Source organism: Aquarana catesbeiana, linkage group LG05 (assembly GCF_042186555.1).
Source record: "Aquarana catesbeiana isolate 2022-GZ linkage group LG05, ASM4218655v1, whole genome shotgun sequence".
Lineage (NCBI taxonomy): Eukaryota > Metazoa > Chordata > Amphibia > Anura > Ranidae > Aquarana > Aquarana catesbeiana.
The window spans coordinates 256093418-256105898 of record NC_133328.1 but is presented as its reverse complement, the minus strand read 5'-3'; the positions used below and the strand labels follow the sequence as shown (position 1 = coordinate 256105898).

Below are 12481 nucleotides of genomic sequence, written 5' to 3'. Positions count from 1 at the left end.
AGAGCAGAGGAGGGAGGGGCGGGGAATCTACACAAGCGCCGAATGCTATAGTAGAGCAGTGGAATGATGGGTGGAGAATGTACACAAGCGCCGAACGCTATAGGAGAGCAGAGGAGGGAGGGGCGGGGAATCTACACAGAGAGACGCTCCTCCTGAGTGGCAGCCTCCATGGACACACTGTGAGTACTCTGCAGCTCCACTCTGAAATTTTCTAGGTGGTGGGAGAGGAACTGGGGGGAGCTCTGAACTGGGGAAGAGAGCTTTGTACTGTGGGGGGGGAGATATACACAGCGCACCCCATACACAGGCACCCCTCCGCCCTGCACTCCACGCACAGCGCACCCCTGCACTCCGCGCACAGCACACCCCTCAGCCCTGCACTCCGCGCACAGCGCACCCCTCAGCCCTGCACTCCGCGCACAGCGCACCCCTCAGCCCTGCACTCCGCGCACAGCGCACCCCTCAGCCCTGCACTCCGCGTACAGCGCACCCCTCAGCCCTGCACTCCGCGCACAGCGTACCCCTCAACCCAGCATTCTGTACACACTGCACCCCATACACAGGCACCCCTCCGCCCTGCACCCCACGCACAGCGCACCTCTGCACTCCACACACAGCACACCCCTCAGCCCTGCACTCTGCGCACAGTGCACCCCTCAGCCCTGCACTTCGTGCACAGTGCACGCCTCAGCCCTGCACTTCGCAGACCCCTCAGCCCTGCACTCCACGCACAGCGCACCCCTCAGCTCTGCACTCCACGCACAGCGCACCCCTCAGCCCTGCACTCCACACACAGTACACCCCTCACCCTGCACTCCGTGCACAGTGCACCCCTCAGCTCTGCATTCCACGCACAGTGCACTCCTCAACCCTGCACTATGCGCACAGTGCACCCCTCAGCCCTGCACTCCACGCACAGCACACCCCTCAGCCCTGCATCTGCGCACAGCGCACGTCTCAACCCAGCATTCTGTGCACAGCGCACCTCTCAGCCCTGCACTCTGTGCACTTTGCACACCCTCAGCCCTGCACTGTGCTCACAGCACACCCCTCGGCTCTGCACTCCACGCGCAGCGCACTCCTCAGCCCTGCACTCCGTGCACAGTGCACCCCTCAGCCTTGCGCACAGCGCACCCCTCAGCTCTGCACTCCACGCACAGCACACCCCTCAGCCCTGCACTCCGCACACAGTACACCCTTCACCCTGCACTCCGTGCACAGTGCACCCCTCAGCTCTGCACTCCACGCACAGCGCACTCCTCAGCCCTGCACTATGCGCACAGTGCACCCCTCAGCCCTGCACTCCACGCACAGCACACCCCTCAGCCCTGCATCAGCGCACAGCGCACCCCTCAACCCAGCATTCTGTGCACAGCGCACCTCTCAGCCCTGCACTCTGTGCACTTTGCACACCCCTCAGCCCTGCACTGTGCTCACAGCTCACCCCTCGGCTCTGCACTCCACGCGCAGCGCACTCCTCAGCCCTGCACTGCACGCACAGCGCACCCCTCGCCCTGCACTCCACGCACAGTGCACCCCTCAGCCCTGTGCACAGCACACCCCTCAGTCCTGCACTCCACCCACAGCGCACCCCTCCGCCCTGCACTTCGTGCACAGCGCACCCCTCAACCCTGCACTCCGTGCACAGCGCACCCCTCAACCCTGTACTCCACGCACGGTGCACCTCTCATCACTATACTGTAATGATGTGCTGTAACCTCTAGCACCAGTGAGTGGTAATGATGTGCAGTAACCTTCAGCAACAAATCAGTGAAAAGTAATGATCTCCTGTAATTTCTAGCAACCAAGTAGTGAGCAACAATAATGATGTGCAGTAACCTCTAGCAACCAATTGGTGAGCAGTAACGATGTGCAGTAACCTCTAGCAACCAATCAGTGAGCAGTTATAATGTGCAGTAACCTCTAACAAACAATCAGCAAGCGGAAATGATGTGCCGTAAGCTCTAGCAACTAATCACTGAGCTGTAATGTGTGCTGTAACCTCTGGCAACCAATCGCTGCCTGACCTGCTGCAGTGAACTGATTTTGAGTCTAGATGCTATTTATTGTATGTCTCAGAGTGGAGGCTTTGGGGGGAGGGGGGGGCAATCAACATTAAAGATGGCCCTGTATGTGATATCGCAACGATCATCAGGAGAAAAAGTTTGTTTTTGGTTTTTGTTTGGCAATGTTAAGAAATATACAGCTAAATTTCATTTTTTTTTTAATTATTATTTTGGGCCAGTTTTCCAACAATAGTAAAAATTAGGATATATAGTAAAAAAAAAATTAAAAAAAAGATATATAGTGACCATTACCATTTACTTCCAAATGAAAGCCCGATTTGTCTTGAAAAAAACAAGATATCACCTGGATACACTAAGTAGTTGCCATGATCTGTACAGTTTACACATGCCACAGAACTGGTTTCAGGCGATGGGATTTGTCTTACTTTCTTCATGAAGGGTTTAAAACACTCCCACTTGCCTTTTGTGTTCTTTGTTTGAAATATTCAGTCCCATTTCTTATCATGCAGAATGGATTGCAGCAAATTTAAGTTAGCTTTTTTTTATGTAGTTGTTGTACCAACATGCTTCTCTTTCCTGTAACTTATAATATGGGTGATTACACCATGATCACTATTACCCAAGTTGTCTCTAACCTGCACATCTGTAATAAGCTCCATTTTTTGAAAGTAATAGATCCATCAGAGCTATTTTCCTTGTTGAGTCTTCCACCATCCGTTTTAGGCCTCATGCACACTGGACATTTTTAATGCTGCTCTTAGCCGTGTCTGACATTTTTTTTCACCTCTAAACTCCCCTGCATGATGGCCTTTGTGTCCATGCACACATAGGCGTATAGAGGCAAAAAAAATCCCACTGCCAGCGTGTTCAGAAGCAGTGACACTTTGACAGAAAAAAGATGTGTGTAAATGCACATTAACCACTTCAGCCCCGGAAGGTTTTACCCCCTTCCTGACCAGAGCACTTTTTACAATTTGGCACTGCGTCGCTTTAACTGCTAATTGCGCGGTCATGCAATGCTGTACCCAAACGAAATTTGCGTCCTTTTTTTCCCACAAATAGAGCTTTCTTTTGATGGCATTTGATCACCTCTGCGGTTTTTATTTTTTGCGCTATAAATGGAAAAAGACCGAAAATTTTGAAAAAAAATGATATTTTCTACTTTTTTGTTATAAAAAACCCCCCAATAAACTCAATTTTAAATACATATAAAGAAGGGTTCCCCTGAGTGGACTTTAACTGCACATATAAAAAGTTATAGATAGTAGAAGAGTGTAGCAACGTATGAAGAGTAAAAAAGTTTTTTATTTGAAAATAACATATATTAAAAACATTGTGTACATTAGGTTCAACAAAACATATTTCATTTGTTGTTGTTACCAGACGGTAAAATTCTTTACAGAGGCTATTTTCACACCCAACGCGTTCATGTGGGGAATGGTATTTTCTACCAAAAATTCATAACAAAATTAGAGGTGATTAGCTCCCCAGGTTTTAAAAGGGCAGTGCCACATCCAATATTATAAATACATATAAAGAAGGGTTCCCCTGAGTGGACTTTAACGGCACTTATAAAAAGTTATAGATAGTAGAAGAGTGTAGCAACGTATGAAGAGTAAAAAAGTTTTTTATTTGAAAATAACATATATTAAAAACATTGTGTACATTAGGTTCAATGAAACATATTACATAGTAGACAGGTTTGTTGTTACCAGACGGTAAAATTCTTTACAGAAGCTATTTTCACACCCAACGCGTTTCGGGATAAACAGTGTTTTAGTCCTTCTTCAGGGGTGTAACAGAAAAGAGAAATTCATCTAGAGTAATTAGAGTGTAAGATGATGAGTGAATTACCATAACATGTAGATATATATATATATATTCATCCACTTGAGGTTAGATAATCAACAAATCACTTACATGATATGTTTCGTTGGTTTATTTTAAAGACTCAGAAATAGAATAGCATTGGACTTTAGTGCTGGTAAAGTTGCTGTCTTTTAAACATCATGGTTCTCACTGGACAGTATCGCTTAACAGTGATCCCAATTAAGGGGTATATTGTCTCACCTATTTAAAGGAGAGATCTGGAGAATTGGCGCTGCCCTGTTAACATTAGATGTTAATTAAAGATCACAAAAAAATATAAATAAATATATAAAAAGAAAAGAAAAGGGCTAAATGTGTATCCCTTAGGTGAATGTACCCCTACGCTTGTGCCAAAATTAATAAAATTAGTGAAAAAAATGTTTTATATAATGTGCAATCCCTGAAAGTGAACGTGCAATTCCTCTGTATTGCGTAAGTGAATATTACAATATATGGGTTTGGTTTAAACTTGCTCCACCTCCATTGCAAAAACTTCACATTTACAACATATCAAACCAAAACTTTTGAAAACTATTAAGTAGTCTCCTATAAAATTGTTGGGGTCCGTGACAAAACCCACTATTTGGGGGCTATCAGTATCCGTGTGAGGTTACCACATATCCCTAATATATATGGTGACTAAAGTGCACTGTGCATAAAGTGATACCAAAGTGTATTAAACCTCTATGATACAGTCTCAAAATTCATATATAATAAATTCATATATAAAAAATTCATAAAAATAGGAATCCAAACCATTAACACTCAAATAAAAAGTAACGAATATGGATACACATCTATGAAAAAAGTCCCTGTGATGGACCCAGGCAGGGTTAGAATGTCTTAATTTTTATAGACAAGAATATTAAGAACGTCAGGATCGGTTAACATGCATTTAAAAATGCCCATAGTGAAGTACATCCAGTTTATTCAGAATTTAAAAGTTAAAAAGCATTACAACCACGGCTGGGTGCAAAGGATGGGATCGGGAAGCGAAACCGAGCGTGCGTCCCGCCATGCGTTCCAGCCGGCTCTTCCGGGTATGACGTGTGAGCGTGACTCCGCCTTACGCGTTTCATCATCAGACGTTGTCAAAGACGTCTGATGACGAAACACGTAAGGCGGAGTCACGCTCACACGTCATACCCGGAAGAGCCGGCTGGAACGCATGGTGGGACGCACGCTCAGTTTCGCTTCCCGATACGTCTGATGACGAAACGCGCAAGGCGGAGTCGCGCTCACACGTCATACCCGGAAGAGCCGGCTGGAACGCATGGTGGGACGCACGCTCGGTTTCGCTTCCCGATCCCATCCTTTGCACCCATCCGTGGTTGTAATGCTTTTTAACTTTTAAATTCTGAATAAACTGGATGTACTTCATTATGCAAGCCCCCTGTCTATTTCTTTGTAGGAGGAGGATCTAGCAGTACGGAGGTGGATAGTAGTGGAGGTACCCGGACCTGGATCAGCAGAAGGGGACCCTCACCACCAGTGTAACAGAAGGAACTCACGGAGCAGTAAAGCCTAAGAGGGACATCCATCACAGGCAGTCATCCAGAGACACCCACTCCTCTGCCCAATACCCCCTAGGGGGTGACGGATTCTGGTGAGTGGGGGAGCACGGGGGGAGCACTTGGAGTCACCAGCTTCTACATGCACGGAAGTCACCTTTTACCACCCCTTGGGCATTTTTAAATGCATGTTAACCGATCCTGACGTTCTTAATATTCTTGTCTATAAAAATTAAGACATTCTAACCCTGCCTGGGTCCATCACAGGGACTTTTTTCATAGATGTGTATCCATATTCGTTACTTTTTATTTGAGTGTTAATGGTTTGGATTCCTGTTTTTATGAATTTTTTTATATATGAATTTTGAGACTGTATTATAGAGGTTTAATACACTTTGGTATCACTTTATGCACAGTGCACTTTAGTCACCATATATATTAGGGATATGTGGTAACCTCACACGGATACTGATAGCCCCCAAATAGTGGGTTTTGTCACGGACTCCAACAATTTTATAGGAGACTACTTAATAATTTTCAAAAGTTTTGGTTTGACATGTTGTAAATGTGAAGTTTTTGCAATGGAGGTGGAGCAAGTTTAAACCAAACCCATATATTGTAATATATGGAATTGCACGTTCACCTTCAGGGATTGCACATTATATAAAAGAATTTTTTTCACTAATTTTATTAATGTTGGCACAAGCGTAGGGGTACATTCACCTAAGGGATACACATTTAGCCCTTTTCTTTTCTTTTCTTTTTATATATTTATTTATATTTTTTTGTGATCTTTAATTAACATCTAATGTTAACAGGGTAGCGCCAATTCCCCAGATCTCTCCTTTAAATACTTCCAATTAACTCCTATTAGGAATTAATTAAGGGGAGGCTGCGGCCCTTCTAAAATATTTTCCTAAGCGTGGACTTCTAATCTAATATTGTCTCACCTACCCCCATCTTCCCCGGATGCGCACAGGCCAGAGCGGTATACTGAGGCAAAAAGAGGAAAACCCTATGAGTAAAAAAAGAGTTGAAATGAATTTAAGGAAGTGAGGGATCTTTAATTGGTGTTGGTATGAGGAGGATTGGACATAAAACTACAAATTCTAGAGATATGGTAAAAAGTGGGGAATATGGTATCCAATGATATATGGATACCATATGTCCAATAACAGTTGAGACATGTATGATGCATGTTATTTGCGTGTCAACGTAGTGGTTACCAGTGAAAAGGTATATAAAGTTGTGTGCTATTATAGTTGACACAAATAGTAATTAGAAATAAGAAATAATATTTCTAATAATGATAAATAAAAGTAATTATGTAAACTGCATTTGTATAGTATTGTGTTAAAAAGAGAAAAAGTGGGGAATAGCACTATTTTTAAGTGGGTATTAGACGCAGTTTTTTATATATATTAACCATATGGTTTTGTAGTTGTTGTTACTGCGTGGATATTATACTTTGTTTGTGCGGAAAAAGGGATTGGTCCATATAGATACATAAATGGATGCTATATATTCTATTATATTCATAGTTAAAACATGTAGTTCATATGTAATATTCAAGCACCCAATATGTAGCTGTTGGTAATGGCAATATATATACAACAGTAATACTGCAGCTTTGTTGTTGTAGAGAAAAGATAATTAATATAGATAGAGGTTGTGTATCTTGTAGAAACAGCCGTAATAGTTAGATATTGATACATTTAGACAATGATTCCAAATGACAGTGAGGTTAAGAACTATGGGAAAAGAGATTACTGAGGAGTTGTGTGGTGAAAAAGTATGTAACAAAATAAGCGGTATAAATAAATGTAAAAAGTACCTTTTTAAAGCAAGTTTGGAGTAAGCCAGCCACACATCCCAGCATCCAGCATGTACAACGCTTGGGCTGGGAATGAGTGGATCTGGCATTTATGTGGGATGAACTCTAATCAGCTGGCGCAATAATTGCGCTCAACTGAGTGTTAGAGTTCATTGTTAGGGAGACCTCACAAACGCCCCTTGAGCCGCGGGTGCGTGGCACCGCCCCTACCGCGCATGCGCGAGCGCAGTTACGTTGGAGCGGCGTTGCGCACACCCGGCCCACCGGTACGATATGCCACGCCGGCGGACTGCGCATGTCCGCCGGAGTAGCAAGATGGAGGTTGTGGGCGGAGATGTCAAATCGCCCTGCTCACCTCCCATGACGCCGCCCAGATAGTCTGTCTGGGCGGCTTTCCGTGTCGGGTAACCGCTCTGGTTGATCGCCTCCAGGGGAAACCTAGAGAAGAGCGAGAAAGAAGAGTATAAAATTTTGAAAACCATGTTATGGATATTTTAAAAAATGAAGGATATGACACTTAAAAAAAAAAAAAAAAAAAGTGCAGAGATACATTGTATATCAAAAATAAGAGCAGCAACATTAGTGAAAACACAAAATTATATGTACATGTATACTGACACATACTTTTAGTGGGTGGTTAATTGAAGGTGGTCAAGGCTAATTAATGGTACAAAAGTGAGATAAGCAATCGGAATGTAGGCAAACAGGTGGCAAACTGATATAGATATATAAGTATATAATATATATTCCCTGATTGGGAATATCTATCATGAGTTGTATTGAGCTATTTAGCATGAATTAAGAATAAAGAATATGGCATCGATATTGGTTCCATACATAAAGATAAATTAATGAACATGATAAGGTGGACTGACATTGCTATAAGACGTATTAATTTAAATAAATTCAAATAAATGTAGAGTAGATGTTACATAATACTTATGATTTTTTTTATACAAATTAAACATTACATATAATAAAACGTAGTATATAAATATGATGCATATAATCTAAGAGGTTAAAGTGAGATCATATGACAAAAAACATTAATCATACAATACTTTTGTGCTATTTGTCCAAGTCCATACATGTCTTCATAAGTCTGAAAACTTCATTGAAAAGTCAGGTGGACATGTTATGTGTTACAAACAGACCCAAATCAAGGAGCTTACGGAAAGTGTTCCCCTACAGAGTAGGGTGAGCAAATCATGTATTCTGAAGCAGTTTAGAGGGCGTCTAAGATAATTACATATGGTTTGATGGTTTTCTCTATTCTTGGTAGATTTGTGGGAACACAAACTATTGAAGACATATGTGTCATAGACAAAATAAATCAAAAATTTTGAGTACATGTAGGTCATACATAGTGTTTTGTCATTCTATTAATATACAGATATATTGGTGATAATACAGATGGAAAAACAGACATCCCCATTATTAGCAAACAGAAATAGATGTTAAGAGTAATCAAGGATTAATGAGGGGGTCGCTTATTTCTCCATTCCACCGGAGCAGAAACCTTCGAGGAACGGTTTAAAGCAGACGGCCTCATTTAGACCTGGGGGTAAAGTGGCCTTTAATAAATAGATCCACCTTAATTCTCTTTGAAGGAGGATTTTGTTCCAGTCGCCCCCCCTAGGGCTTGGGTGTATCCGATCTAATATTAGGAATTTAATCCTCGGAAAGTTCCCTCCATGTACTAATGAGACATGGCGGCCTAGGGGGAGGTCAGGATCACACGTTGCATGGAGAGTATATGTCTATAGGCTCTTCTCCAGAACTCTAATTTTGTTTTTCCTACATAAAAGCAACTGCAGCTACACTGGAGCAGATAAACTACTCCAGTGGTTCTGCAGTTGGCAAAATGTTTCGGGTAGAATTTTTTCCCATTTGGAAGAATGGGGTTTCTCTGTGTGAGCATATACCTACAATAACGACAAGAGCCACAAGCAAAGGTACCCTTGTATTTGCAATGTGTTTTCATTAATTCATTTTTGAATTCACTGTTTACAATTCTATCACTGATAGATGTGGCTCTTCTAAATGTGAATTGTGGTTTATCACCAAGTGACCCAGGGATGGATCAAGGGTTAACATGTGCCAGTACTTTTCAACAATTTTTCTAACTTGACAGTGTTGTTGATTAAATGTTGTAATAATACGTAATTGGTTTGTATCTTTATGCCTAGTAGCCCGGAAAAGCATGGTTTTTTACTTTTTTTAAAGATCTTTTTAGGGACGTACGAGTGTAGCCTCGTGCTAATAATCTGTCTCGTAGATTGCCTGCTTCTCTTATAAACGTGTCATTGTCTATACAATTGCGCTTAATTCTGAGATATTGTGAATATGGTATGGAGTTAATGAGGGGTTGAGGGTGAAAGCTGGTAGCGTGGAGTATTGTGTTCCCTGCAGTGGTTTTTCTGAATAGCTTGCTGCATAGTTTGCCTTGTTCGCCTTTGTAAATCTCTCTGTCTAAAAATGTTATCTGATTCTTATCAGAGGACATAGTGAATGTTAAATTAAAGTCATTCTTGTTCATTCTTGATAAACACTGCTCGAGTACATCTGTAGGGCCGTCCCAGATGACAAAGATGTCATCTATATAGCGGTACCATCCCATGATGTAGTTGGTGTACTGAATAAGACTCTCATCAGAGAGAAATGTTTTCTCCCACTCCCCCAGGTACAGGTTGGCATACGATGGGGCACAACATGTCCCCATCACAATCCCCAGCACCTGGAGGTAGTGGGAGCCATTAAAAGTAAAGACATTGTGGGTGAGGATGTACTCGAGGAGTGTGATAATAAATTCATTGTATATAGGATCAGTAGTCGAATTTTGTTGGAGAATGTGTCTAATAGCTGCTAATCCACGTTCGTGTGGAATTGAGCTATAAAGCGTTTCTACATCAATTGTTACTAAATGAGCTTGGTCCGATACGTGTAATTGATCCAGAATTTGTAAGAGATGACTCGTGTCTCTCACGTACGATGTTAGTGAGATTACAAATGGTCTTAGATATTCGTCCACTACTTTGCTTGCATTGTCCCTAATTGAGCCGATGTCTGAAATGATTGGCCTGCCTGGCGGATCTGTAAGGTCCTTTCGTTTGTATTTTTAATTTTTCTAGGTCAATGTTTACAAGTTTTGAAAATGCTGCCACATTTGGACAACTGCTCGGTGGTGGGCAGAGATCCGATTTTTTCTTTAGTTTAGACAAAGTTGGGTTGGCCCGATTATCCGAATCTAATTCTTCTATAGATTGTAGGATTCGGGGAAGGTCTATTGAGTCAATTAGGTCAGCTGTGTCACTCTCTTCAAGGAGGGTGATCAGCTGATCCAGAGCTTGATTTTCTTGAGGGGTATAGTTTGTTCTCGTATCCTGTTTCTGATAAAGTTTTTTTAAAATTACTTTTCGGACAAATAACTGAAGGTCTTTGTAAAGTTCAAATTTATCTAGGTTATGATTGGGGCAAAAGTTTAATCCTTTCTTTAGGACTGAGATTTCATCTTTCGATAAGAGATGTGAAGATAGATTAATTATGCTAAGGTCTGTGCCTAGATGTGTTGGTGTATCTTGATGGACACTTATAGTGTCAGTTGTGTGTAGGTGTTGAGATTGGGTGGGGCTGGTTTGATACCAGCCAGAACTTGATCTAAAAAAGATGAGTCATTACGACCCAAATCGTGTGTGGTATGAGTGTCTTGACTGGTAGGAAGTGTATTTTCCTGTGATGCGTAGTGAGACATAGGAAGATTGGTGGATTTATCAGAGAGTGCAGAGCTAGGATGTAAAGATTTGGGTGTCTTGTCTGAGATTTGTTTTTTAGACTTGTGATCTTGTGTCAAATCGCCTTGAAGTTGGCGTTTGGTGCCAAGTATAGGTTTAGGTTTGGGGATAGTGGAAGGAGTGTTGTGAGAAAAGGATTTAGTGGAGTTGGAATTCGGTACTGTATTGGTATTTCTATTCATGGTTTTGTTTTGATTCCATTTATAAGCTTTCCCAGCTTCAAATGCATTTTTATCTCTAAGAAATTTTTGACCTTTTTTGATGAGAATGTCTTTATTAAAGGATTCTAAGTGGATCTGGAGTTTTTTCTCTTTATTAATGGCTGATTTGTGTGTTTTGAATTGTTGTAGATGTTCGCATATTTTGATGATTTCTGTGTCTATAGTGTCTTAGTTCTCTTGGTGTATTCATCTATTAGCGTCTCCATGAGACTTCATGAGCGTGTTTGGAGTATGTTTTCCCACGTTAATTTGAAGTTCGTGTCCAGGTCCTCCAAAGTGGGGAAGATCTGGACACGAAGTCCCAGTGGGTTAATATTGCTCTTGATGTAATCTTGGAAAGATTTTACATGCCAGAAAAGAAGATACTTTTTCTCTAAATTTTTTGATAGTTTGAAAAAGAGGGAGGAAATCTCTGCTTCAATTTGTTCGTTGTCTCCAAATTTTTTTAGGTATCTCTGCATGAGAGATTCCCAGTCTTGACCCACAAAAGTGTTTTCAATGTCTATGCTTTCTACTTCAGAAGCGAAAGAAAATAGTGATTATATGAGTTAAGTTTGGGAAATTAAGTTCTATTAAACATAATCTTGTCCTGGAAATCAGGATATGTTACAAAAAATCAGTATTTAGGCGCTTTTAGCGATCTACATATCCTAGGGTTGCATAATCATGTGGGGAATGGTATTTTCTACCAAAAATTCATAACAAAATTAGAGGTGATTTAGCTCCCCAGGTTTTAAAAGGGCAGTGCCACATCCAATATTATAAATACATATAAAGAAGGGTTCCCCTGAGTGGACTTTAACGGCACTTATAAATAGTTATAGATAGTAGAAGAGTGTAGCAACGTATGAAGAGTAAAAAAGTTTTTTATTTGAAAATAACATATATTAAAAACATTGTGTACATTAGGTTCAATGAAACATATTACATAGTAGACAGACGGTAAAATTCTTTACAGAAGCTATTTTCACACCCAACGCGTTTCGGGATAAACAGTGTTTTAGTCCTTCTTCAGGGATGTAACAGAAAAGAGAAATTCATCTAGAGTAATTAGAGTGTAAGATGATGAGTGAATTACCATAACATGCAGATATATATTCATCCACTTGAGGTTAGATAATCAACAAATCACTTACATGATATGTTTCATTGGTTTATTTTAAAAACTCAGAAATAGAATAGCATTGGAAATTAGTGCTGGTAAAGTTGCTGTCTTTTAAACATCATG

At 41.3% G+C, this 12481-nt stretch overlaps 1 protein-coding gene across 1 annotated transcript in view; it reads left to right on the top strand.

Annotated features, from left to right (window-relative positions):
• Positions 1–12481, top strand: part of FASTKD3 (FAST kinase domains 3) — an 844994-nt gene that overhangs the window by 792205 nt on the left and 40308 nt on the right. The window lies entirely within an intron of this gene.